Source organism: Esox lucius, chromosome 11 (assembly GCF_011004845.1).
Source record: "Esox lucius isolate fEsoLuc1 chromosome 11, fEsoLuc1.pri, whole genome shotgun sequence".
Lineage (NCBI taxonomy): Eukaryota > Metazoa > Chordata > Actinopteri > Esociformes > Esocidae > Esox > Esox lucius.
Window position 1 is genome coordinate 4806210 of NC_047579.1, and position 4638 is coordinate 4810847.

General features: G+C 41.9%; 1 long non-coding RNA gene across 1 annotated transcript; it reads right to left on the bottom strand.

The window, feature by feature from the left end:
• Positions 1-3585: 3585 nt before the first annotated feature.
• LOC105028433 lies at positions 3586-4638 on the bottom strand. The gene is made up of 3 exons (XR_829388.3): positions 4478-4638; positions 4106-4241; positions 3586-4016 (listed from the first exon to the last, which is right to left on the bottom strand). It is a non-coding gene; the product is annotated as an uncharacterized LOC105028433 (long non-coding RNA).

Sequence of the window (4638 nt, forward strand, 5' to 3'; positions counted from 1 at the left end):
TTCCTCCGCCCTGCATTTTTTGCGTTCTTCGTGGCGTGATTACGTTTGGATGCGCTCGTGAAAAACGGGTCTGCAGTTAATTTCTTTAGATGTTAGTCAATGCATATTAGACACACATATTTACAATTGTATACATTTAGTATTTCCCAATGATAATTGGAGGGGGGTTTGGCTATATTTTTGCTTATACATTCTTCTTAAATCTCACTACGTAGTTGTCGGGTGCCATGACAAATAAACGTTGAAACTTGTAACATCGCTTGGAATTCGACCATGGGAGGAAGAGGAGGGCAGGAAAGATCCAAGTGGGGATTTGTAGTATAGCGAATTACACCACGTATATTATGAGGCTGTAGCAGACATTGTCAATCAATTAATTTAGAGTAGCGACCATTAATGTAAATAAACGAAGTCGCTTGTCAGATGTTCATAACAAGCGACCAAACCTTTTAAAACAAGCCCAAAAAAATGCAACCCGCGACTCGTGATTATTTCAACCGACTTGTGTCCATAATATATAGGCTAATAATATATAGGCTAACACCCACCTGATAAGCACAACTGCACCAACGTTCCTTCTGGTTTATGTCTGTGTAGGTCTGCAGAGTGCAAAGTTAAATTGTATAAAAACTGGAAATCCGACAACAATATATTTGTCCTCATTTTTCCTCTCATATATCGGTCAATGAATGCGGGTTTGATTGGTTGACAAGATGAATGCTGTTCATTGGTCGACATGGGCAGCGGTCGCTCAAAAGTTCGAGCAACTTACGGTGCACGTCGTCTGCAAACGCGCCGCCTTGCCCCAGATGGCTGCTTATAGACAGCTCAATTGTATTTCGTCTGAGACAGAGGGCGCGCTGGACCAGTGGACATCCACCGTTAGGTGCCTGCACACGGGCCACGGTGGAGGTGAAGGTCTCAGAGACTTTCTATTGGAGTTGGGCGATGGGCAGCAAACCGCAAGAAGTTTTGCGAGCGGCGTGGTGTGCGATATGCACGCTTGCTCGCGGGTAGAGGCGCACGAAGTTCTAATCTGCTTTTTTTTTGAGCGCATGCCGCCCATGTCGACCAATGAACAGCGTTCATCTTGTCAACTAATCAAACCCTCATTAATTAACAACGTCAATACATTATAGGAAAAAAATACAATACATATATTATAGTTGGATTTGCCATAGTTATACAATTTAACTTTGAACTCTGCATACCTACAGGGACATAAACAAAAAAATGCAGCGTGAAGGAAAGTTGGTGTAGTTGTGTGCTTTTCAGCCATCGTTGCTGTCGTGTGTATTTTTGTCTCATCAGACCACATGACCTTCTCCCATTCCTCCTCTGGATAATCCAGATGGTCTTTGGCAAACTTCAGACGGGCCTGGACACGTGCTGGCTTGAGCAGGGGGACGTTGTGTGCGCTGCAGGATTTTAATCCATGACAGCGTAGTGTGTTACTAATGGTTTTCTTTGATACTGTGGTCCCAGCTGTCTGCAGGTCATTGACCAGGTCCTGCCGTGTAGTTCTGGGCTGATCCCTTACCTTCCTCATGATCACTGATGCCCCACGAGGTGATATCTTGCAAGGAGTCCCAGACCGAGGGAGACTGACCATCATCTTGAACTTCTTCCATTTTCAAATAATTGCAACAACAGTTGTTGTCTTCTCACCCAGCTGCTTGCCTATTGTCCTGTAGTCCATCCCAGCCTTGTGCAGGTCTACAATTTTATCCCTGATGTCCTTACACAGCTCTCTGGTCTTAGCCATTGTGGAGAGGTTGGGGTCTGTTTGATTGAGTGTGTGGACAGGTGTCTTTTATACAGGTAACGAGTTCTAACAGGTGCAGTTAATGCAGGTAATGAGTGGAGAACAGGAGGGCTTCTTAAAGAAAAACTAACAGGTCTGTGAGAGCCGGAATTCTTACTGGTTGGTAGGTGATCATATACTTATGTCATGCAATAAAATGCAAATTAATTATTTAAAAATCATACAATGTGATTTTCTGGATTTTTGTTTTGGATTCCGTCTCTCACAGTTGAAGTGTACCTATGATAAAAAATTACAGACCTCTACATGCTTTGTAAGTAGGAAAACCTGCAAAATCGGCAGTGTATCAAATACTTGTTCTCCCCACTGTAGGTAGGATTTACTCTCCATGTGGAAGATAGTTGAATTGCAGCAAAAACCTACCTTTGAAACCAACTCTGATCGAAACTAATATCTCTAAAATTGATAAGCAAGTGTATTGGTAAACGTCAGACTGATGGTGAGGGTGGCTGGTAAGTGGTGGCATGACTAGAATCATACTGTGTTTAGAAAAAAAGCATACCATTACTATCCTTTGTAAGATGGATATATAGTTACAACACTGTACTGTCGACCGACTCCTGCAGACGGGTACTTCCTGGATGTACCCATGAGCCCAATGGGATCTGTTAAAGGTCAGGGAGGACTGGGCAGGAATACATCCAAGGGATGAAATGAAAACCAGGTGAGCTCCACATATTATGTTAAAAAGTATTCAACTAGTACCAGATCAACTGCTTCATGCAGGCAGATGATTAATACTTTTACACCATGCATTACTAAAAGACCACAGTGTCACCGGACCCCCCCGTCTCAGTTTCCATGGTGTTACGCTGCTATATTATTGTGCTGGGGGACATGAGGGATGTACTACTAACTTTTCTCAGTTTCCTCCAATTTTAAATTTTAGAAGGAGATGAGGTCCTGGTCCACACCTGCGGATTACCTGGTTTGGGGGGACCGTTGCTGTTCCTGTCCTTGTCCACCTGGTCATACTTCTGACCTAGTCTAAAATCAAATATACTCTGGATTTAGCCCAGAGAAATTTATTTATTATTCCAATTGGACTCTTAATATCTCACCCGGCACAGCCAGAAGAGGACTGGTCACCCCTCTGAGCCTGGGTCCTCTCTAGGTTTCTTCCTAAAATTCGACCTTCTTAGGGAGTTTTTCCTAGCCACTGAAATTCAACACTACTGTTGTTTGCTCCTTGGGGTTTAAGGCCGGGTGTCTCTGTAAAGCACTTTGTGACAACTGCTGTTGTAAAAAGCGCTTTATAAATACATTTTGATTGATTGATTGATCAGCTAAATTTGTCCAACAATGGACCTTGTTATTTTGGCAGAGGAGTACAGTGATGTATGTCAAAGTGAAATGAGGCCAAAAGAGATTCCATATGGCTCAGTCACATTTCCTGACACAACTCAGGCCAGTTCACTGTAAACCAAACTTCAGAAGTGGACATGCCTTCAAAATGACAGCTACACTGTAGTCTTTTATCATTTACTTAAATACATTACATCATGTTAAGCCTTTCTCTCCATTTAAAATGTGTGGGTATAAATTATCCCAGAGAAATGTGATTTGTCTAAAGCAAGGTGAACTGTTTCAATTGTCATGCATTTACCATGAAACACAGTATGTCCTTATTAAGGATGAAAGATTGTTTCACTTTTTTTAAACACAAACACTGAAAACTGAGTCAGAACAACTCTTTCCCACTAGGCCTGTCATGTGATTTTCAGCTTAAAGTGGGGCACATTCAGTTTAACAGATGTTTAACGGTTTCAGCCCGACTGTTGTCAAGAGCACTGGAGAAACATGAGCATCTTACTGTACTTTCCTTCTTATCAGTTTGATTACCATCCACATGCCACTTGAAATTTGGACACAGCAGAGAATAAACACACAGAAATATTGTTGTTCTCCCCCTAGACTGAACACCACCTGAACCAACTTTGATTGAATCTATTAAATGCTATCTCTGCACCACAATGTCTTTGGAGCGCAGTTGTCCACATGAGGATGTTCTGCTTTAATCTGATACTGCAGAATCCAATTCCTCATCACTCAATTGTACAAGCTTTCTTCTTTAGATCTTGTGCTCCCACATGAGTTTGGTCTGGAAATAACTTCTGTCAATGTGGTCTTTAATGACAGCTCATTTTACGTCGTCTTTAGAAATGTAGTTCTGGTGTCCATGGTTACCATCCTAGAAGAATAACACAATTGAGAGATTTTATCTAAAAGGTTAAATTAATTTAATACACAAAACAGCTTTGACTTTCGGACATGATTCACCATTATAGCAACAGCTGATTGCGCATTCAAAGTTTTTTGCAGATCTGGGTAACGATCGTTCCATTGCCCTGCATTATTTAAGAACTTGCTGATCTCAGTGATGTGGTCACTGAGCTCGATGAAATTCTGCTGGTACCTAAAGAGTGAAATATGACATACATAACGGAAACCCTGCTGATAGAAGACTTCAATTTCACGTTTGATCCACATTATGATCAAGACCCCCACCCCTTTTCAATACTATGCTAACTACTAACATGTCTTTAGGCATTAGCTAGCCAATGGTAGCTACAACTGAACATGATACTACTAGCTACAAATTAGACATCGCTACTGGTAGCTACGTTTTTAAATTATAATTTCAGAATTTACCCAGGGCAATGGTGTGGCGGTTGTTCCGTCGTTATGCCTGGTGTAGTTTGATCCTGAAGAGCTGGCCTAATGCCAGCGACAACCGCTCTTTCAATCACCTGGGCTAATTCGCCTGAACTTGCCGTTTTGAGAGAACAGCCTGATGTGGCTAATTACCGTGG